General features: G+C 43.4%; 1 long non-coding RNA gene across 1 annotated transcript in view; it reads left to right on the top strand.

The window, feature by feature from the left end:
* LOC143831083 (uncharacterized) overlaps positions 1 to 24,141 on the top strand; it is an 84,365-nt gene that overhangs the window by 38,280 nt on the left and 21,944 nt on the right. The window contains exons 2-3 of the long non-coding RNA XR_013228698.1: positions 15,276 to 15,362; positions 17,182 to 17,299. This is a non-coding gene — a long non-coding RNA (uncharacterized LOC143831083). The remainder of the gene's footprint in view (positions 1 to 15,275; positions 15,363 to 17,181; positions 17,300 to 24,141) is intronic.

Raw genomic sequence — 24,141 nt, 5'->3', positions numbered from 1 at the left:
TATCTTAAATGATATTAGGTCAGTCTCCTTCATAAATTGGCCCTGACCCAAGAGTTACTACTGCCTTCTTGTTAATGCCTATGAAGTATGGTTTGTCATCCTCTTTTAGCATACATATTGACATACATATTCAATTCCCATCGCATATTAATCCTGATCTAGGAGTTATTACCATCTTTCTTAGCAAAGTAGTTGTTGATACATATGAGAGTATAATCTATTATAAGGATATATTCTATTATTGTCTTAGATGATATAAAGTCAGTTCCCTTCATATATTGGTCCTGTCCTAAAAGTTACTGCTGCTGTCTTTCCCACAGGAAGCCAGAAGAATACTCCATTGTTCAACTCATCCTTCAGGTGGTCGCAGAAAATGAAATTGTGTTTTTTTCCATAGTAGAGTGTTTCTGATTGTCCTTCTGTCAGGACCAGAGAAATCTCTTACTTGATTCTTGCTGCCAGTCGCCATTGAGTTGGCTCTGAATACTTTATCAATCTGGATCTCTTCCTCTGGTCGCACAGGAATATCTCCTGATAGCTTCCTGGTTGCTGTCGCTTTTGAATAGACTCTTTTTATTTTGCTGATCCAAATCATTTCCTGCTCTGAATAGACTTCCAGGTTTTCGGTGCTTTCCTTCCTTGAATCTGTTTTCCCAGGTTCTTCAAAGGTACTTTGGGTTTTTACATCTCTGGCTCTCTCCCTCTCCTGTTGATTAACTTCCAAACATTGAGTTTTCGTTTGATTTATTATTGGCAAAGCTGTATCAGCTATATCAGCTGCTCTCTCCGGGCCGTCGGCTCCGTCCAAAAGCTCCCCCTTAATCCCACGGATTTCCTTTTCCAGCTTATTGACTGCTTTCAGTAACTTTGAGTTCCCTTCACATAACAAATGGAAAAGCTGTGCCTTAGTTAATTTCTCCATAGTTCCAGGCAGTCACAAATTAGAAACAGAAAGTCTCGTACGGTCTCGCGGGAGCACGGGCGATCCCAAATTATCAGTTTGTCGATCTCCGTATCAAGTCAGTTACCCCCACTGAACTTTTTTCAACAAAACTTCAAAGTTCTTTCTTTGTTTGGTTAGTGGGTATAATTAGCTGGGAGTCTCTCACTCGGCGAAAGAGGGAATTCACTTGTAAATTGGTTGAGGGGGGGGGGGAAGAGCTTGTGGAAAAAGAAAGGGAAGAGCCAGAAAGCTTTCAATTCTTACTGTTGCAGACTCCAGCTTCTGTCAGCGCTTCTGTCAATCTGGTAAAAGATGGTCTGGGAAGAATGTAGGGTCAGCTGGTCGTTTCAAGCTTGTAAAGTTGTTTGCGACAAGGACACCATCGTGACCTTGAGCACACGCCGCTATTAATCCGGGGAGTTCGGTCCCCCTACCTCCCCACGGATCTGTAGGACCCTCAGGATGCCGTTCCCGGTTCCTGGGGCGACCGGCGAGCAGATTTGCGTATCTGCTCAGGTCAGCCAGGTGCAGAAGCTCCTGACCCTCGGCATGGCTTAAGAGCTGAACAGAAGTCCAGCTTTTTATGGCGCCATCTTCAGTCGACTCCAGAGCTGCAGTGTTCTATACTTATTTGTATTGACCTTATATTGAATTCCCTCTCCGCTGTCCATATTGTCATCAACCTATTGGCAAAACTGATTGGTTATCAGATTTGGAAACATCACTCCATCCATTGCATCATCTTTGCCTGAGTGGGGCCACCAATCAAGTTAGGAGGAACAAGAAGCTAAAGTGCTCTTTTTATAGTAGTGGCTAACAACAACGGAGTGGGTGCAACTACTTGCTGGGACAGGAAACAGGAAGCTGAAGGGTGGGACTTTGGCCTGAACTTAGTTTCCTTACTGAGTGATGAAGAAGTCATGTTTGTTTTAATATCTACAAAATACCCTAGTTTGGAACCCAAATTATACCCAGTTGCTGAAAACAACAATAATGTGGAAGCCTTAGCCACCAGCAGAAACAATGAAGGTGCTAAAGAAGAGAATATTCTTTCAAAAATACTTTTTAGGAAAGATTTCTGTTACATTAAAATTGCTAGTTTGGATTTGTTGATTAGTGGGCTGTGAAGAACAGGTGGCAGTCCAGGTTGCCATGGCAGATAGCAATCCCATTCTCCTATCATGGTTAATCACTTTGTTTTGGAGACTTACATACTACCACCATCCTAAGCAGAGTTACACTCTTCTTTGTCCATTAAAGTGAACACACTTAAACCAGTGTAACTCTGTTTAGGGCTGCAATATATGATGTCTCATCTGGCTCTAAAAATCCTCCTGCTTCTAGACTTTTAAGCTTGAATGTTTGTTTGGAAATGAAACTCTCTGACCGGCTCTTAGTTCATGCTACTGATCAGTAGCTCTTCCTCCATATTCATTTGCCAATCAGGCAGTTTCCTTTTGTGATTTGAAGCTGGCTAAACTGGTGCTATTAGAATGACCTTTTATGTCAGCAATAACAAACATGCTGCTTGAAGGAGACGAAAAGGAAATTAATGGATGTGGCAACATTTGAAGTAGATGCGCATTCTTCAAATTACATCAGTCTTCACTGGGAACTTATGACAGGAACACCAAGATTGTCCTGTCAAGAGTGTTTATCCTTTTCCAGCTGGGATAAATCTATGTCTGAAGTGGGCAAAATTGCTTCAATTTGAAATGTTATTAAGGTTGTGCCATCCGCCATTCAATGGGTTTACTGATTCCGGTTCAATTTTCTTTTTTACTCAGTTTCTTTCGATTTCAGTGCTGTATGATAATGGATATATGCTTTTTATATGGAATTGTAGAACTACCATCTGGAGGGCTTATAGTTCTTAGTGTGCTCTAGAAGAGGAGCCAACATGTCCAAGCCAGATTCCAATTGGCAGCAGAAGAATATTCTTGCTTCCAGCTTTCTCCAGATGTCTTTACCTCCCCTCCCCACATTATTTGCCTGCCACTTCCTCCTGTAGTTTGAGCTATAATTCCAAGGACTACCTTCTTGTTCAACTATTAGGAGCAAGAAAAAAGATCAACCTCTTAATCTGTGCCCACACAAATTTTACAGAGCAAAGATCTGTGTGGCTTGATATACTGGTAAAGAGCAACAGCTTCTAATCTGGAGAGTCAGGTTTGATTCTCCACTCCTCCACATGCAGCCTGTCATGCCCGCTCCAGTGTCCCTGAAGGAGCCAGCAGCAACCTGGTCTTCATGACCACAGGTGGGGGTGACTGAAGGAGGGGTGGAGCTTTCAGAGTAGGCAGAGGGTGACCAGGGGGACTGGGACACAGAGGCAGAGGAGTTACCTGAGCCCAGTGGAGAGCCTTCCCAAGTCTGTCCTTCAGTCCCACTAGAATTGGGGGATGACTCCTCATCCAGTCCCAAGGGATCTCCAGAGCTGCTGTGGCGGTGGTGGCTAGAAGGGTCAGCTCACAGGCACAACGACCAGCTTGAGGCTCGCCGTCAGGCTAGATGGAGGGCAGGGGAAGGTGCTTGACTCAGGGACAGTTGTAACTAGTGTGGACCAGTTCTGGTTGGGCACAGGGAGGCACAGGTATTTAGGGAGGATGGGCTTGTGGGTGCAACAAGTGAGTTATCCATGTATCTGCTGGAAAGTGACATACCTGGTCATATGGGTAACCTCATATGGGGAACTTCTCGGATTTAGACTTTTGCCTTGCTTGTGGATATTTTGTTGGTTTGCCTCTCAGGATTTAATTTTTTGGGCTGCTGGACTGCTTTCTTGGTTCTGGACTTTGTGTTGCCGATTTTGGACTTTTGCTTCACCTACTAGCCTTCTTTGACCCAAGATTTTTGGACTCTTGTTCAGAAGCCTGATTGCCATCCAAGCGGACTTATACTTGCAGACAGCCATGCCCTTAATGTTCTGCCAGCTGGCACTGAGAGGAGAAGAGGCATGCTTCCTTCTGGCTCTCTGAAGCTCCCCCACTCTAGCGGCTGACGAAGTTCTGGTGAAGTGTACTTGAGACTGTTGCTGCAGTAAAGCTTGTTTAAACCACTTTTGACTGGTGCTTGCTTCCGGGGCGAGGGTAATGGGTCAACTCAGTAGCCAGGCATGTAGCAAACAGGTCCTGGAGCATGTGTATTTGGCGGGGCATGACACAGCCAGCTAGTTAACCATGGACTAGTCACTGTGGTGATAGTGCTGCTCTTACAGAGCAGTCCTGTCAGAGCTCTCTCAGCCCCACCTACTTCACAGGGTGTTTGCTGTGGGGCAAGGAAACAAAGGTGATTGTAAGCCCCTTTGAGACTCCTTCAGGTAGTGAAAAGCAGGGTATAAAAACTACTTCTTTCCCACACCGTAAGAAGCTTTCCTTTCTCTCTTTGGTAACCACTATCACCACTTGACCTTTATAAAGAATTGGCTGCTGGGAAGGTATATAGAATTGGCTGCTGGGAAGGTCAGGACTCCCAGCTTCCCTTCCAAGTTCTGAGGCCTTGACTTTGTGTCTCCCACTGTCCAGTGCCTGGTCACTGTGAGGACAGTTACTTCCTTGTGCATGACTGGCTGCTTGCCAACTGCCTGTCTTCTCCCTGGTGCCCTTTTAAAATAGCATGCCCAAGACCATGGAAGTCCATGGCTGCCTCCTTGAGGCCTCAGTTGAGAATGCTGTTTACTCTGATGGGCTCGGCACCAAAGAGATCTTCCTCCTTGATCTCCTGAGTTTTATCTCTTCTTTTTTCTCCATTCACTGACCAGATCAAAGAGACTTTTCCTGGAGATCTCCAATTTCTTCTCTCTAGTATTTCATTGCTCCAAATCTCTGTTCCCTGGCTTGGGGTGGGGTCAGGGAGCTTGACCACGTCATTTTCTAGACCTATTAGCATTTGCATGAAGGTGGGTTGAGGTATATCTGGAAAGCAATTGAACTGACTCCACCCCTTCCTGAATGTTCTCTGTCCAGAGAGGGGGAAAATTAAAAATGCAAAGTGAAAGTTTTGTTTATTTCATTTAATATTTCATATTAATGCATTTTCTCACAGCCCTCATGCTAGTTATGTTAATGTTTATGTTAATGTTATATTCCAACCCGTTATGCAAGACCTTGAGGACTTTCAGGTGGAAAGCTTGTCTAAAAATACAATGAATAAATAAATACATTTAAAAATGTATCTCTTTTAAGAATGATTTAACTCATGTTGATATATGGTTGCTAACCTCCCAGTGGGATTGCAACTGATTTGCAAGCGACAATGTTCAGTTCCCCTGGAGAAAATGGCTGTTTTGTAAGGTGGACTCTATGGCTTTATACCTTGTTGAGACCCCTCCTGTCCCCAAACCCCACCTTTGCCAGGCCCAACTCCAAAATTTCCAGGAATCTCAAAACCTGGAGTTGGCAAGTTTTCTCTGATAGTTTGAAGAATGTGTGGGGTGGGGTTAGGCTTTATTAAAGACACAGGCCTCCCCTCAGTTGTACTCCACCACTTGTGTTTTCTTAGACTGGCCAGGGTCAGGCTGGTGATCTCTGTGGTTACCCAGTGTAATTACTTCAGCTAAGCTTATCAAGTACAGCTACCCAGTCCAGGTCTGTTTAAATGTTGGTTTACCTTTGATTAGTGAGGTGTATCAATAAATCTTCATTTAATCTGCAAACCAAATCATCTTGCTTTGTTTAATGGGCAACCCATTCTGTTGATACTATTGACTGATACAAAGTAATCTGACTTGAACCTCAGTGAGAAAGGCAGGCTATAAATAATGTATTCAATAAATATATAATTGACCTGCCTTGATCCCGAAATGTGCTTTCTGCTCTGGTGCAAGAGGAGAGGCCTGGGTTATATTTAGAGTTGTCTAGTGGTTCCAGACATTTGACCTTCATGTAAGTGTGTATAAAGGGTGAAGCTAAAGTATTCCAAATTATGACTTTGGTGGCACTGTAGAGATCTTAAAGGTAAAGGTAAAGGTATCCCCTGTGCAAGCACCGAGTCATGTCTGACCCTTGGGGTGACGCCCTCTAGTGTTTTCATGGCAGACTCAATACGGGGTGGTTTGCCAGTGCCTTCCCCAGTCATTACCGTTTACCCCCCAGCAAGCTGGGTACTCATTTTACCGACCTCGGAAGGATGGAAGGCTGAGTCAACCTTGAGCCGGCTGCTGGGATTGAATTCCCAGCCTCATGGACAGACAGCTTCAGACAGCATTTCTGCCGCTCTGAGCAACAAGAGAGATCTTAGCAATGCATATAAGTACTACTCTTCCTCCATGAAAGGAGTACAAATTAGGCCTGTGATGTTAACTTGGAGGCACTAAGACATCAGTGGGCCTGCTCACTTTCCAGGATGGTATTAATCGTCCCATCCTAAACGGGTCTACTCAGAATCCTGTTCAGTGAGGTCTATTTCTAGAAAAAGTGGTCTTAGGATCACACTCTCCACACTAAAGTTTAGCAGGCCTTTGCTCAAATTATGTACTTAAGATTCTGGGCCAGGGCACTAATGCTGGAGAACAGACTGCAGAATCAAACATTTGGTAATTTCGAGACTCAGGCATCCGCTTGGAGCTTCATTCAACTTGCAGCATCATTTGCACATCTTGGTCAAATGGTTCTTCTGAAACAATCTGGATGATGTCAGTGGAATTTTGGTGTCAAGTCAGGAATCACGAACCCCTTTTTGTTTTCTGGATTTCAGATTCTCATCCTTCAAAATACAACGATGGCTTGGGCTCGATTCCGTTTCTTTTGAGAGCAAATATTGCTTCCACTGTCATCGTTGATGATGATACAAGAACACAGAATGAATAAAAACTGACGTTTTAAAATTGCTTTGTTTGAAATAGTATTTCATAGGCAATATGTTAACGATAGCCTTTTGCTGCCTGTGAATTCTGCCCCGTTGCCTGCCTTACGTAGCTTTCTCTTATGTAATCCGGCAGTCGGAAAAGATGATGGTTTTTAAACCTCCCGATGAGTTATGAGCAATATTGAAACCTCCATCAGTGAAACTTGAGACTGGACGAGGACATATTGACATAGCAAATACTGCATGTCTAATAAAATTGCTTTTCCATGCACAGATTGCCAAAGCTGAAAATTCTGCTGTGTTGTCTGCTCAGTATAGTAATGGATATCATATGTATAGAAGTAAAATATTTAAGGAACTCTAGCTCATACATCCTTCATCCAATTATCCCAGATGACAAATCTCTCAAAGAGGGTCTGTTATATAGTCCTAAAATAATAGGCTGTGTTCCTCAGAGCCCTTCACTAGATGGCAGATAAAAATGAATAGGCAGGAGTGAGCGGTGCCTTTGTTTTGTCTACTTCTTAGGCCACCCACAGGGCTGCTGCTGAAAATGGTATCCTGTAGCAAGTCCTCCACCTACATGCTCGTTGCCCCTTTTGACATTCCGTAGTCTGACAACAAGTCCTGTTATAGGTATCAAGGGGTAATTTGGGAGGCATTTGAGAGAGGATCTTGTTTGCCACTTTCCCCTCCCTTCCAGGGTCATTTATCTGAATCATAGAATCATAGAGTTGGAAGGGACCTACAGAGTCATCTAGTCCAACCCTCTGCACTATGCAGGACACTCACAACTACCTGTTCACCCACAGTGAACCCAATTTCATGCCCCCCCAACCAAAAATATACAGAATCCAGCCTGGCCTGTAGGAAATTCACCTACCATCCCATAGCGGCAATTAGGATTCCCTGGGAGTGCAAGGAAGAGCCACAAGAGACAAACACTGGCACATCCTTTCCTGCCCTCCCACTCACAATCTGCCTAAGTTCATAAAATCAGCATTACTGTCTGATGACTATCTAGCCTCTGCTTAAAAACTTCCAAAGAAGGAGAATTCACCACCTCCCAAGAAAGCCTGTTCCACTGAGGAACTTCTTCCAGATGTTTAGCTGAAAATTCTTTTGAATTAATTTAAACTAATTGGTTCTGGCCGGGACCCCTTTGGGGTTCGAACAACCATTTCACAGGGGTTGCGGCAGGGCAAGCAGCTTGGCCGGGGGCACCATCCACACAATAGCCTTGTGGGGTAGATCAAGATAGGAGCGTTCATCTGTCTGGAGCAGCAGAAAAGAGCAAGATCGTCATGGTGAGACAAGAGGCAGAACTGAACTGAGAAACCCCAGAAAAAAACCAATTTATATACAATCACGAACAATGGATCTTCACGCCATTGTTCAGATTCAGTTTAATTTCTGTGCAAGAATACTTGCATAATTTTATAGTTGGGGGTCACCACAACATGAGGACCTTTATTAAAGGGTTGCGGCATTAGGAAGATTGAGAACCACTGTTCTATATGATTTGAAGATTTGTCGTCTTCTCTCCAGGCAAAACATATCAAGCTCCCTCAGCCATTTCTCATATGACTTGGTCTCCAAATCCCTCATCATCTTTGTAGCCCTCCTCTGGACAAGCTCCAGTTTTTCTACATCTTTCTTCAGTTGTGGTGCCCAAAACTGAACATAGTAATCCAAGTGAGGTCTAACCAGAGTGGAGTAAACATGGTAACTTGTGTGATCTGGACACTATACTTCTTTTTGTTGTTGTTATGTACGAAGTCGTGTCCGACCCATCGCGACCCCATGGACAATGATCCTCCAGGCCTTCCTGTCCTCTACCATTCCCCGGAGTCCATTTAAGTTTGCACCTACTGCTTCAGTGACTCCATCCAGCCACCTCATTTTCTGTCGTCCCCTTCTTCTTTTGCCCTCGATCGCTCCCAGCATTAGGCTCTTCTCCAGGGAGTCCTTCCTTCTCATGAGGTGGCCAAAGTATTTGAGTTTCATCTTCAGGATCCGGCCTTCTAAGGAGCAGTCAGGGCTGATCTCCTCTAGGACTGACCGGTTTGTTCGCCTTGCAGTCCAAGGGACTCGCAAGAGTCTTCTCCAGCACCAGAGTTCAAAAGCCTCAATTCTTTGACGCTCGGCCTTCCTTATGGTCCAACTTTCGCAGCCATACATTGCAACTGGGAATACCATAGCCTTGACTAAACGCACTTTTGTTGGCAGGGTGATGTCTCTGCTTTTTAGGATGCTGTCTAGATTTGCCATAGCTTTCCTCCCCAGGAGCAAGCGTCTTTTAATTTCTTTGCTGCAGTCCCCATCTGCAGTGATCTTGGAGCCCAGGAAAATAAAATCTGTAACTATCTCCATTTCTTCCCCATCTATTTGCCAGGAATTGAGAGGGCCGGATGCCATGATCTTTGTTTTCTTGATGTTGAGTTTCAAGCCAACTTTTGCACTCTCCTCCTTCACCCGCATCAACAGGCTCTTTAGTTCCTCTTCACTTTCTGCCATTAGAGTGGTATCATCTGCATATCTGAGGTTGTTGATATTTCTCCCTGCAATCTTGATCCCAATTTGTGACTCCTCTAATCCCGCATTTCTCATGATGTGCTCTGCATACAAGTTAAATAGGCAAGGCGACAGTATACAGCCTTGCCGAACTCCTTTCTCAATTTTGAACCAGTCAGTGATTCCATGTTCAGTTCTCACTGTTGCTTCTTGACCTGCATATAAATTTCTCAAGAGACAAATAAGATGCTCTGGTATTCCCATCTCTTTAAGAACTTGCCACAATTTGTTGTGCTCCACACAATCAAAGGCTTTAGCATAGTCAATGAAGCAGAAGTAGACGTTCTTCTGGTACTCCCTAGCTTTCTCCATGATCCAGCGTATGTTGGCAATTTGATCTCTAGTTCCTCTGCCTCTTCGAAATCCTGCCTGTACTTCTGGAAGTTCTCGGTCCACATATTGCTGGAGCCTAGCTTGTAGGATTTTGAGCATAACTTTGCTAGCATGAGAAATTAGTGCAATGGTGCGGTAGTTTGAACATTCTTTGGCATTGCCCTTCTTTGGGATTGGAATGTAAACTGACCTTTTCCAATCCTGTGGCCATTGTTGAGTTTTCCAAATTTGCTGGCATATTGAGTGTAGCACTTTTACTGCATCATCCTTTAAGATTTTGAATAGTTCAACTGGAATGCTGTCACCACCACTAGCTTTATTGTTGCTCAGACTTCCTAAGGCCCATTTGACTTCACATTCCAGGATGTCTGGCTCCAGGTCAGTAACTACCCCATTGTATACTTCTTTTAATACAGCCCAAAATCCCATTCAACATTTTAGCTACTGAGTCACACTGCTGACTCATGTTCAGTGTATGGTCTACTAAGACCCCTAGATCCTTTTCACACATACTACTGCCCTACAAGTCTCACCCATCCTATAGTGATGCATTTGAATTTCCCTACCTAATTGCAGAGCTTTGCATTTTTCACTATTAAAGCTTAGTATAGTGGTTAGGAGCCATCTTGGTGTATTGGTTAGGAGTGCAGACTTCTAATCTGGTAAGCTGGGTTTGATTCCCCGCTCCCCCACATGCAACCAGATGGGCAACCTTGGGCTTGCCACAGCACTGATAAAGCTGTTCTGACCAAGCAGTAATATCAGGGCTCTCTCAGCCTCACCCACCTCACAGGGTATCTGTTGTGGGGAGAGCAAAGGGAAACCACCATCTCCTCCTCCTCCTCAGTCTTCAACCTGTCAAGATCATCCTGTATCCTGATTCTGTCTTCTGGTGTGTTTGCTACCCCTCCCTATCATCTGCAGATTTAATAAGCACCCCCTCTATTTCTTCATCCAAACCATTTATTAGTATGTTGAGTAACACAGGGCCCAGGATAGATCCCTGAGGCACTCCACTCATCACTCATCTCCAAGAAGATGATGAACAATTTATCGCCTTTGGGTGCGATCTGTCAACCGGTCCTCAATCCACCTAACAGTAATATGATCCATACCACATTTTACCAACTTGCTAGTAAGAACATCATGTGGAACCTTATCAAAAGCTTTACTTAAATCAAAGTAAACAATGTCCACAGCATTGCCATGATCTAGCAAGGTAGTAACTTTCTCAAAAAAAATGAGAGGTAAGGTTAGTCTGACATGACTTGTTCCTGAGAAAGCCATGCTGACTCTTAGTAATTACTGCCATCTGCTCTAACTGCTCAAAGACTGACTGTTTGATGATTTGTTCTAAAATTTTGCCAGCTATAGATGTTAAGATGACAGGTCAGTAGTTAACTGGACCCTCCTTTTTCCAGGTTCATGCTCACCTCTAATATAGACTTCTTTGTGTCCCAATCCAATTTCCATTTTACAGGATAGACACAGAGGGTTGCCAACAGGCCTGACTGAAAATGTCCTTTCCTTTAATAGAAATGTAACATGTAGAAATGGGTAATGGAAGATTTTCAGCCCATTAAACTCTCAGTGAAAAGTTATCCCCTCTCTAGGTCAGCTAGGAGTCTGCTCTGTGATTGTGGAATGTCCTTCTGAAAAGTCCTTACTTGTTCATTTGGGATTAATAGATAGTATACTTCATCAATTCAAAATAACTTGAGCAACCTGGGTTTTTAAAAATGTGATCCTAGGTTTAAAAAAATGCATTGTATAAATGTTTAAATGTTTTAACTCTGTTTTATGAATTGTTTTAAGCTGCCCTAAGCCCCTGGGGTAGAGCAACATATAAATTAGGCTATAAATAAATACACAAATAAATAAATACCTATTCTTCCTTTAATTGCAGAAGTATTGCTGAATAACTATGACTATAGTTTTATTACTTTGCTAAGGGTAAGTCCTACTGAATAACATGATACAAAGGCATGTTATTCAGTGGGACTTCTGTTCAGTATAGCTATATCTCAATGCATACAGAACATGGCCTGAGACTAAATGTATTTTTCAAGGCCAGACAAAACACACAATTGCCATGTTGGCAGGCATTGTGCATGATAAGAAAATGCTCAAGAGGCTTAAACATTTACTTGTATACATTCAAACATCTGTCACTGTATGACTAGTGCATTGTGCCAACTGATGACAGGAATTGAAAGCAGAAAATAAAGTGGTTCCTTCCTTTATAAAAGAAATACGTTGGCCATCACTCCAGTGGGAGAAGTAGTTCCTGTCATATTCAACAATCTATTTCTTTGAGTGTTCAGTCTGTGAAACCTGAAGACACCTGTTGAAGACTCCTTGTTACTGGTAAATGGAACTCCATTGATACAAATGAATTTCATAAGTGGCTATTGTGGGTTTTTCAGACTGTTTGGCCGTGGTCTGGTAGTTTTAGTCCCTGACGGTTCACTGGTAACTGAATTTCATAAGGTTTGGGAAGCTACTAAACATGACACGATGATTGAGTTGATACATAGGGTAATGTTGGAATGTTATGCTTTCAGGCTCTTCAGTATATGAGACTAGCTGCAAATCCCTGAGAAATTGCTGGGTGGCTGGGAATTTGGAAACTTCCTTCAAGATTCTCTAAACTATCATAGACCCGATCCAGCTGATTCCCTCCTCACCCTTCAACTGACATGCTATCCCTTCTGGATGAATTTAATCCTTCCTTCCTTCCTTCCTTCCTTCCTTCCTTCCTTGTTCTGGAAGTACCCCATGTATACAGACACCCTTATTATCCAGTTTTTTACCTTTCAATAACATAGTGAGGCCATGCCCCTTTATTATTAGATAAAATAAGAGGAGGACATGTTAGGACTTATGAGGGAGGGCAAATTCCACCCTCATTATAATCATTCCCTTCTCTTTTATGGTTTCTTCCCCCCCACCCAACATTTCTTCTTCCACATTTTAAGCCCCTTCCCCCAATTAAGCCCCAATTGCAAAATTGCTCCATATCAGCCACCTCCTAGCCTTTAAAATTGTGCAAATATCTTGCTAGGCAATCCAAGATGCCAGTCAAGTTTTGTTTGTGCAGATGTTGCTTGTTACTGTGTTTGCATGAACTCTCCATTTTTCAGCTTTTGGATTTTCCTGAGAACCTCAGAGTAACTATACACAAGTTTCAAGTTTGTAATTAAATCACTTTGGAATAACCTCCCTCTATTGAATTGCCAGGCGCCTATGTGTCTGGCACCTGGTGAAAACACATCTCTTCTCCCAGGCCTTTAATGTCTAGTTTCCTATTGGTGCTGTCCTGCCGGGGTGTGAGGGCGAGAGGGAGGATGGGTGGGGGGTTATGTTTTAAAGGTTTTTAATGCATTTAAATTATTTTATTTTGTATTTTATTCTGTATTGTTGTGACTCACCCTGGGACCTTCAGGTGAAGGTGTGAAATATAAATTTCCAAATAAATAAAACATGCTGATCACAAGAAAAGATGGGAGGGAGAGGAATACCTTGGAAAGCCTACCCTGCCTCTATGACGCCACTCCCTCAGGATTCTCCAAGTTCTTAGAGGTTTGAACATATGGATTTCTTCACCTCTTTCACCCTTTAAATTACTCTTCACTGCTCTCAGTTTTTGTCCCTCATAGAGCTGGCAATGCTTCCCTTCTGTTAGAGAGCAGCCAGTTTACTATTAGAATAATGTTGGTTAAGTTACAAGCATCAAACTCCACTGTTGTTCAATAGCTTATAGGAAATCCTTCTCATCGTCAGTCATTTGGTGCTTTAAGATCACACCTGACTACTACACATTTATACATTTACAGATGTATTTATTCTTTTCAGTGTCCAAAGCACTTCCTACAAATCTTGCTATAATTTTATAACAGCTTTGTAAGGTCATAACTGAGTTATAACAGATGGGGGAGGACTCGTCTGAGGCCTATGGTTGCCAGCTGTGGATTGGCAAATACCTGGAGGTCTTGGTAAAGGATGGGGTTTGAGGAAGGATATCAGTGGGGCATAACACCATAGAGTTCACCTTCTAAGGTAGCAATTTTCTCCAGGTGATCTTGGTTACCTGAAAACCAGATATAATTTCAGGAGATCTCCAGCCAGCATCTGGCAACTCTAACAAAGGCTATCCAGTGATTCTGTGGTAATAGCGAGATCTCAAACAGGGACCTTTCTTATTTTCTTAGCCGCCATATTGTACCAGCTGTTGATAAAACTCATTTTGCAGTTCAAAAGCTGGCAGCCTTGTCATCATATCGATTTGGGATCAGAAACCGCTGCTAGATACCTTTGAACAGAGGAAAACTAGGCCTTTAATACTATTGCTGGCTGAAGAGAAGAAAGATAACTAACAGCTGCTGACATTAGGAAAATCCTTTGGCTTTTCCTCTCTTTTCCATCACAGTCCACAATCCGACCTCATGAGAACTGACTCAAAGTGTTTGTAATGCCCTTGGCAAGGAGATCAGGAAGCTTCCGCCCCAGTTCCTTATTATTTTCAGAGCAAGAAGACGGAGGAACTCCATAAGCAATCTCTTGACGCAACCGATCACGCTTTATTTAAGAAAGGACTTATCTGGCAAACAAAGAGCATGTTAGAGAACAGCATGTGCTGTCCAGTTACATTCAGTCTGTGAAACATGGTGCCATTTGGGAAATGTTTACAAATGTAAAATGTAAAAACATTTTCATCAATGTGGTTGGTGTGATCATAGGAAAGCTAGATCTGCGTCCCTGAGTGCCCAAGACCATCCAACAGGATAGCAACCTATAAAGAGTTGTGGCAGCCATAAGGTCTCTTCTCTGTACACTGAGTCCTTCTTCCAGCACTTCTTGAAATGGATACTTTAAAGTCTCTCCCTGTCATGAAGTTTCCCTTCATGTCTTCTAGATTAATTGCTATTTAAAGTACCTAGTCATATTTTTCCTGTCATAAAGCACCGGTGTTATTTGGCCCTTTCTTTTAAGGACATGGTGGAAAGTGCTGTCACATCACAGCTGACTTATGGCAACCTCATAGGATTTTCAAGACAAGAGCAGGTTTGCCATTGCCTGCTGTTGAGTAGCATTCCTGGGCTTCCTTGAGAATTTTCTTATCTTGCAAAATGCCGGCCAATGGTATGTCATCTGAACTTTCCCTCTTTTCCACATTTTACATCCCCATAGTCTTCCATGTGAACTTCTTATCCCAGCTAAGTTTCAGTCCCATGACTGAGCAAACGGAAGGTGTGTATGTGTAGGACTTCACTTTGGGATAGTCAGCATTCTCATTTTCCTTATTTTGCCCCTATTTCTTCTTTTACTTCCTTTTCTGCATGTGTTTTGCTCCCTCTAGTGGTCAGTTCAATAATACATTGACTTATGTCCAGTTTAAATATCTTCAGGGTAAATCGTATTTACATATTGAGCAGAGAACAGAGAAGACAAAACAAATCAGAAAACTGAACGGCATGTAGAAGACATGTATGTAAAAGGAAGACAAATGTTGGAACAGGGCAGGAATGGGCCATGGCCCATCATAGTGTAGAAAAAATGAAAATAAGCAAAAATCCAGTGAACTGCAAGCACGTTACAGAGTTACCTGTCTCTTTTCCAGGTGTGCCAGAAGGTCCTGGGTTGGAATCTACCTGTGACTGATACACCAGACAGCCTGGAGGACATTGCTGTTAGGGTTTCCAGCTCTGTATGTATGTTTAAGTTTAATACTGAAGCCCATGGCTATTTCCAGCTCTGGGTTGTGAAATTCCTGGAGATATGGGAAGGGCACAGTATGGGCACTGGAGGGAGCTCAGCAGAGATGTGCATGGAGACAGTGGGTTTTAAGCAAGGCAGGGAGCACTGCAGGATGTGATGCCATAAATTGTGCCCTTTGGCTATTTTCTTCCTGTAGTCTGGGGGTCAGTTCTTAAATCTGGGAGATCTCCAGGCCCCATATGCAGGCTGGCAACCCTTAGTGACTACAGTGATACATACAACTGGAGCTGGAGGAGTGAAAGCTCCCATGTAAGTACTGCAGGCTGAGGTTGCTATACTTGATATATAGGATGAAGCAGCTTTTCTTCCTTTTAACAAGGTTGGTGCCAGTTTTCAGGGGCCCCTGGACAAAGAGTGCCCAGGAACCCCCTCTTCTGCTCTGACAAAAAACACTCTGAGAAAACCTGCTCTGTGAGAACAGCTTTAACAGGACTGTGACTAGCTCTAAGTCATCCAGCTGGCTGCATGAGAAGTAGAAAATCAAACCCAGTTCTCCAGATTAGAGACTACTGCTCTTAACGGCTACACCAAGGTGGCACTAACCCTATGCCTGCCAGAAGTGCCACCATTGTGTACCACATGTACGTCCTGCACTGGTCATATGCAGCTGGGATGCTTTGCATCAGTGGGCCTTGTCAGAAACTCAGGGTATGCTTTCACCGGCCCTGCCCTCTAAGGCCGTTTCTCCCTGTGTGTTCAAGCACACTGTTTTTTTTTTTTTTTATGTGTGAATTTATGTTTTGTGTACATAAGTTCAATGGGCCCAGTCTGTCCTCACATGCTTCTATAGCATGCCAGTCTCCTCCTTCCAGAACACAATATGAAAAGAATAAGGATTCTGAGACACAAAACAGGCAACAGTCCTCCCATCCAGGCTGCAGATGCGATTAAACAGCGGGGATGTGAGGAATTGCTTTCCTTCCCCTACCTGTAGACAAATTCAAGGCCGTATTTAACATGGAGAGTAACACCAAGTACTGCTGGGGCACAGCAGCAACAGTTGTGAGCTGTTCAGACACCACAGAGACACAGGTTTCCATCTCTCAGACCGGCTGTATTGACGCAGTCAAGTTATACAAGAGAATTTTACCACAAGAGTCACAATGAAGCAGTGGGAATCTTTCCCATTACAGCAGAGATGTGCCAGCAGGTTGCTTGATTTTTTTAAAAGAAATCCATTGAAAAGTTTGAAGTGAGCCTCTGAAGACGCCAGCCACAGATGCAGGCGAATCGTTAGGAGCAACAACTACCAGAACAAGCCAGCTGGGGCTTGATGCTTTGTGTGGTTCTTTTTCTCAGGGGTAATGATGGGAAAGATTCGATAGAAAAACTTGCTCCAGAGATGAAAAATAAATGCAGGAACTGAACTTTTTTAGCTAAGATTTTCTAATTAAGATCTGCTTCCCCTGCAAAAATATTTGTCTAAGCAACAGTTGGGTGGGCTTTGTTCGACATTTGTCTCCGTGAAGATTAACTGTGTACAAAGGCAACCGAGGTATTTGTGGTGAAACAGGGGAGGTAAGAGCAACAGATTTGAACCAGGGAACTCTTCACTGTCTTCTTCTTCTTTTTTTTCTTATTCAGCTTGAAAAATGAAGGATTAGGGAAATGACCAAAACAAGCAGAGGGTGGCTTAAGAAAAAGTCTTTTGTCAGCCAAAAGAAATGTCTTAAGAGGTGGCAGATGGAAGAAATATTTAATGCCTCAAATGCACACTCTCCCCCCCCTTTTTTTTTCTTCTCATGCAGATTCCTTTGCAGGAGAATCCAATCAGCCCAGACAGTCAATGCATAAACAGGTCAAAATTGACTTCGCTGGTTCAGACCAAAGATTCCTCCAGCCTGGAACTGTAATCTTCAATACCAGGTAGCCTGAGAAATATTTGTATTCTTAATAATAAAATACTATAAAAGGCAATAAGCTAGTGTGCAAAGTCAGATTATGCACTCAAATGGCTATGAGTCTTTTTACAGATTGTGAATCCAGGCCTTTTGTGCAATGATTACAGCTGTTTAGGGAGCTGTGCAAATAAGCTCTTCTTCATGCACTCCTTTTTGTCTATACAGAATGGCCACTTCAGCTTTTGTATAGAAGGAGGTAAAGATCTTTCAGTAGCTGACAGATACTTTATATGGGCTGGGTGGAGGCTGAAGGAATCAGTTTCTGCAGTTTGAAACTAAGAACAGGCAAGAAGCCAAAATTTTCTACCTGGGTGGACCCCCCCCCCAAACAAGGCATTCTGAGAAGCTACAAAAGAGCACATCTGCATTTGGCAGACCAATATGATGTCATATAACAAGAGATTCAAACTGGGAGTCCAGCACTATTTCACTCAGGCCATTTCTGCACTGGGAGACACACCTCATTTTAACCTTGCTTTGGATTTCCTTTGGATGCTGTGAGTTGAATCTAGACTTTCCAAATTGGGCTTTCTCCCAGGCTGAAATTCACCACATACTTTCCACATCTGTGTGGGATGGAGGTAGCTTCCCATAATGCTTTGCTCCCTTCTCCATTTCCAATTTTTTCTACAAAAATGTGCCTGCTTGCACCTTTTATTTTGTTGCACCCCTTAATTCCACCATTCTATGTCCATGATCGCCTCCCCCCTTCCCCCCCCAAGTATACTGGATGTGGGTTTTTTTAAGTGGGTTATCACATCACAATGCAGCTGTGCAACATGGAAGACTGCTACTGATTTTTATTTATTCATTGTATATATTTTTATTTGTTCATTGTATATATTATATAAATACTGTCACACTGCTTATTAGACTCCAGTTTAGTTGCATGGTTGTATCATGCTACTTTTGAATGTTATATATATATACTAGCAACCCCCCCCCGTTGTATCCTAAAATACAATGGGGTTTTTTGCTAGTATATACTCTTTTAATTTTACTAGGGCCTCCCCCCCCCCCCGCTACCCCAGGCACAAGACAGCCAAGGCCTGAGAGGTCTCAGTAGGCATTTTTGGGGTGGGGGGGAAGTACTGGCAGGGACTCCACTCCTCTCCCAGCTGCCCTGAAAAGGCCCACTGAGGCCTCTCCAGATCTCATTTGGCCTTTTCAGGGGGGGGGGAGAGCACTGGTGCAGGCTCTGGTCATGCCCCCACCACCATGGGCAGCCCTGCCAACGCCTGGCCCTCCCAGATACTGTGTCAGGTGGGGAAGCCAGGGCTGCTCGGGGCAGTGGGAGCGCTGGTGGGGACTGGCTCACCCTCTCCCCTTGGCAGCACTCTCGACACCTGGTGAAGCCATGGCCATGGCTGTTCGGGGCAGGGATGAGTGCTGGTGGGGGCTCCCTCCCTCCTTCCCCCACTCCCACTAGGCTCATAGTCCCAGGCCCTCAACTCTCCCTCCCAGCTCCTGCGTACCGGGCAGGCACTTCTTCCATATGGAAGAAGTTGGAGGGGGATGTGACCAGGGTTGGGACATCCCTCCTGATTGCCTGTTCATTGGACAGATGGCCAATCTGGGAGGGGACAGTTAGTACAGCCTACCTGATTGGTAGGAGATGAATCCCAACGTCTCACAGCAGCCCATTAATTAAGACCACCTCTTATAATCAAAGTACTACTACAAAGTTCCTGATCACTCACTTTACTGCAGAAAGTGAACTGGTCCTTTGGTACGAATGTTCACTGAATATTTAGTTCGCATAGGAGCAGGCTGTCCTTCAACCATCCTTCAAATACAGACAGACACAGCTATAGCTTTCCACTGGAACCCATACATGGAATGGGGAGAAAAACACATTATATATGGTAAATAAAAGGCCAAAGCTTAATTTAAATATTAAAAAATCTACCTGCAGCAGGTGGAATATCTGTTCAACTTCTCTGCTCTGCTTATGGGCTTCAGGGATGAGGTGGTGTCAAGCCTAAAATGGAGAAGGAAAGAACTGCACCCCTCCCTGAGCTTCATAGTGCAATAGACAGCTAGACAGACCTCTTCCTGCCAAGATCAGGTGACCTCAATCTGTCTCTGCTAATGCGTGGAGATATGTATTGTTCAGGCTTCTCCCAACTCAATAATTCTTGGTGCTTGAGGGAGGCATGCTAGGATCTTTCCCCAACTAAGAAGCTTTGAGTAATGAACAAACTGCCTTATAGAGTGGGCCTCCCACCATTCAGGATCACACCTGGCCCCAAGTGAATAGTAGCCCGCATCCCATGTCAAGTGGGGGATGAAGTGTATGGCCCTCTTAGATACTGAGCCTCCTTCTTCTAAAGGGCCATTTGCCTCAATCCCCTTGTGTAGAAGCAGCAGGATCCTTCCTGACAAATGGATCTTACTTTCAATTAATGTAACTTGGTGTATCCACTAAAGACTGTAGAATGCGGATTAGATTTTAATGAGAAGCTGTTTGTTACAGTTTCCAGGTAGGAATCCCTGTATTATGGGGAGTTGTTTTCAATTGATCCTACAGGACAGATTGTTTTATCTCCCTGCTCTATTTCTCTGCCAATATTTGTGTGTTGATCAGCCAACTGTTTATGCAGAGCTGGTATCAGGAACAAATTGTCTGTCATACAGTGATGATGATCATCATAAAAGGGACGCCCTGGCTTTTATTAGGGTCAATAACTACATGCTGCTTGGATACCAGGTTCTGTTTGCTTTATGACATTCACAGAAAACTCTAGAACTGCATCACTTCATCAACACCAGTAAATGGCCCATGACTGATTTAACTTTGTGTAAGATGCAAGGTGGTAAACAGTTCAGTTTGATGGAGTTGTGCCAAGGCACCCTCCAGCCTCCAGTTGACTTTGACTCTGAAGTAGATTTTGATTAATGAAGATGGGTATCTTAGAATTCATTATGTGATAAATGAGACATGATTTAGTCAGTGATAAATCACCTTCTGGGTGTTTTCTTTTTAAAAGATAAACCCTAAAGATTCCCTAGGATGGTCTAGCTAAATCTAATGTGTTGAAGACAGATTTGATAGAGATTCCTAAAATACTTCAACCAAGTCTAGTGAATTGAAAATAATTGCAAGCAAGCAATATGTTGCCTCTGGTATAGAGACACTGCCATTGTTTAAAAGAACTCTTTAGGTCTTGATGGAACCCTAAGGATCTTATACATTGAGGTTTTGATGTTACTGTTAGATCCTGGAAATAGTTGTTCATGTAAAAAATATTGATTCTTATATGAAACTGTCTTACACCAAGTCTGCTCCTACCTCGATATTGTCTAGTCTAATTGTCTAAACAGGCAAACAAATACTTTCTCAAAATATTTTACTTGAGAACTGCAGGTACTGAAGAATGCTAAGTAGGTGTTCCCAGTAAACCATGATTGTTCCCTAATTCTAGGAATAATTGACTACTTTTGTGATTTGTTGAGCTATTCACATACAGGCATTTTGATGAACTGTTTTTGCACTTTTAAAAATAGCGTTTCCGCTTTGTGTGACCAACTGGCAACATTGGTCCTGTGCGGAATCAGCCCTACTGTTACCCGTCATGAGCCTACGGGTGTGGCGGGAAATAAATCTAACAACAACAACAACAATATTAATAATAATAATAAACATGAAATCACTCTTTGGGTCAATTCTAGTGGGTAGCCATGTTGGTCTGAAGCAGTAGAATGAGGTTTGAATCCAGTGGCACCTTTAAGACCAACACAGTTATCTAAATGCACACTTTTAAAGATATACTGAAACAGTGGCAGGGGAGGGAGGACTGTTGCTGGTGAAATGTCAGGGACTAAAAGTTTTCCATGGCCACACATCCTGGAAAACCCACACAATCTGTTGATAAAATTCTCTGTGCTTGACAAGGAACCTAGGAGACATGTGATGGGTTTGTCTGGTGTGAGGGCAAGACTCAGGGTGAAACCATGATGAGTTTCCAGGTGATAGACAATAACTGTGATTGTTCTACCTGGGGAGAACTAAAGATGTTAATGTTTCTGGATGGCCCCTTGATTACTAGATGGGAAACTGTCTAGGTGGGGCAGCTGTTGTGAGTTGCTAATTGAATTCCATTGATGTGAGGGGAAGGGGAGATTGGAAAGCTGATGAGATTTGTACCAGTTCCTTGGAAAGCCTACTGTCTCAAAGATGTGCATCTCTTTTCGTGGGGAGAGAAAGTCATTAGTGAGATCTCCTACATTCCCATAGAATCTAATATAAATGTCCAAGTATATCTTGGAGATTGGCAGCAGGCTTTTGTCCATGTTTTCTATTCCTGCTTGGGAGTAGACGGTGCATTTTGGTACTTTGAGAGGCAATTGACATCTATTCCAAAGGTCCACTCCTGCCAGGCAGTGTCCTGTAAATTAATACCTGATGCAGGGTTAACGAGAGGTGTATGCTGGTTATAAACTACCCCTCAATGGCCTCTTATGCACGGATGGTAAGGTCCGCATTCGGGATGGAATGGCGGCGGAGGAAATCACCAATAATGCACGCCAGTGGCGGCAGCCAGGCGCAGAGTTGACGTAGGCCGCCAAAAAGCTAAATGAGGAAGAAAGTGGAGCTTCCCAGGTGACCAGGGTGCAACCAGAAGCGGCGCCGGAGTGGTCGCGTGCATAATCGGGGAGGTCCATGGTGTACAGGGTTTCTGGGTGTGCTTGCTCTCTCCCCTTCCATGCCCTTCGGTTCCGCCGGCAGGGCCTGCGCCTGCGCGTGCCCTGGCCGCCCTGTCTGGCGGCTGCTTCCGGCACAGCACCATACTTGGCCCAGCCTCGGTCAGCCATTAATATGGCTAACAGGAAATCACAGCATTGAATTACGTGGATTAATGAGCTAAGCAAGAAATTGTCAAAAATGAGTTCATTTGAGATCTCAGCTTATTTGTTTATGCAAGCTTGACTGCAACCATGCCTCACATCCTTATATCTTTTTCATATTAATAATACCAAAGCTTGTCAGAATGGAAGTTAGATTTAACCATATTTAAATTTAGAGTGTTGGAAGTTGTGTCCTGCAATGTCTCTTGCCTCAGCCTGTGGGAAGAGAAGATTCCTTTCCATAGATTCAGTGAGACAGATAGGAACACTGACCACTCACCTTTCTGATCTCTCTGATGCTGTCCCTTGAAGGCTAGAATGAGTCTTGAGGGACAACTTCCTGTTTCCTGTTTTTTTTCAGAAATCTTCCTCTCTCCATCTTTCCTGCCTGCAGTGTGAGAGATGGAGAGATGCCTCATGCAACTCCCCCATCTAACTAACTAGAGTAGATTAGGAACTGCCTTCTTACCTTTCCGGTCTAGAATGGAGTTCTCTAATAAATAGTTGTTACATTAGTTTAATACCATGACCATAGTCTGCTTTGTTGTTTTTGGTCCATATGCACTCAGTAGCCAGCAATACCACACTTTGCACACTAGCTTAAATAAGCAGTCTGTTAACTTTTCTGGATATTACAGCCCCCAACCATGGGTCCTACTACACAATATCCATAATAGACACTCCTGTGGTAAAAAGTTAGCCAGAGGCATGCATGCCTGGCAGAGAAGGTGTACAAAAGTCTTGAATGCCAAGAAAGGCAAGTATTATATGGAACTATAGGTCTCTCTCCTTAATATTGTTTTTAATTTAATGATACAGAATTATTTTGGAGAAGCATTAATAAATGCAATTTTGGGTACAATGTATTTCTGTCTCAAGTTTCAAGACAAGCTTGGGAACACTGCTATGATTTGTTTAATGATCTGGCAGATGAATTGGCTGGTTTATTAATGAGAATGATAGATATGCATAACCAGGTTCTTGGGTGGCTGGTAGTCCATGTCAAAGAAGGAGCTGGGAATCAATTACAAAGCAAAATAATTCCAGGAAACAATTTTATCTATCCTGAAGTTATAAACTATAGGCTTGCAATTTTGCTGATAATTTACAAAGCCCTGGAATTAATACATTGTGAGATTCCCACACCCTCAAGACGGTCTTCCTGCCATCTACCATTTCACCACCAGTTTGGTATACTGGTTAGCAGTACAGACTTCTAATCTGGCGAGCCAGGTTTGATTCTGCGCTCCCACATACGCAACCAGCTGGGGGATCTTGGGCTTGCCACAACGCTGATAAAGCTGTACTGACCGAGCAGTAATATCAGGGCTCTCTCAGCTTCACCTCCCTCAAAGGGTGACTGTTTGTGGGAAGAGGAGAGGGAAGGATATTGTAAGCCACTTTGAGACTCCTTCAGGTTGAGAAAAGCAGCATATAAGAATCTCCTCCTCTTCCTCCTCCTCCTCCACTGGCATCAGAATGGGGGAAAAGAGGGGGTTCCAGCAACCATATCCTCTTCCTTCCCCTCATAGAATTCCTATTGAGATGGGGAGGCAAGGAAGCTTGTAGCCAGATGCGGACGTTGGATTTTCGTAGGGCAAACTTTAATAAACTCAGAGACATGATGAGTGTCATACCATGGATGAGAATGCTGGAAGGGAAGGGAGCATGTGAAGGGTGGGCGCTACTCAAACAAGAGTATTGCATGCTCAATCAATGACTATCCCAGAAAGACAAAAACACTGCAGGAGCTCTAAGAAGCCTATTTGGATGAACAGAGAACTTCAAGAGGAACTAAGAAAGAAAAGGAAAATGTTCAGGAAACGGAGGGAAGGACAGAGCTCTAAAGAAGAGTACCTACAGGTTACTAGGCACTGTATATCAATCATCAGAAAGGCCAAAGCTGAGAGTGAGCTAAGATTGGCCAGGGAAGCCCATTGTAACAAGAAAAGATTTTTC

Source organism: Paroedura picta, chromosome 3 (genome assembly GCF_049243985.1).
Source record: "Paroedura picta isolate Pp20150507F chromosome 3, Ppicta_v3.0, whole genome shotgun sequence".
NCBI classification, from domain to species: Eukaryota; Metazoa; Chordata; class Lepidosauria; order Squamata; family Gekkonidae; genus Paroedura; species Paroedura picta.
This window is presented reverse-complemented; position numbering and strand designations above follow the sequence as displayed.